The following is a 285-nucleotide window of genomic DNA, read 5'->3' as shown; positions in this document are numbered from 1 at the left end:
CCAAAACAGATAAATTACAAATTGGCTTAGCCGGTGTAAACCCAGCCTATCAGAGCTGCCCAGAAATCCATGGAAAAGCTGAATTTTTTTAGTATACTATTCTCTCCCCCTCAGCCCCTCCCAATATTATTTTGTATGAAATATTACTTTTGCTCCATATTTCAGTGTTTAAAAAACAGCTGTCCTGTTAGGAGTTTTCAGTGCACAGGCAATTCGTTCGTCCACGCATTGCAGATTGAAGGAGGCTGCAGTCCAGATCAGAGGGAGCGTAGCTGGGGTATCAGG

The sequence above is a fragment of the Candoia aspera genome, chromosome 2 (assembly GCF_035149785.1).
Source record: "Candoia aspera isolate rCanAsp1 chromosome 2, rCanAsp1.hap2, whole genome shotgun sequence".
Taxonomy (NCBI): Eukaryota; Metazoa; Chordata; class Lepidosauria; order Squamata; family Boidae; genus Candoia; species Candoia aspera.
The sequence above is the reverse complement of the archived record's forward strand: the minus strand, read 5'-3'. Positions refer to the sequence as shown.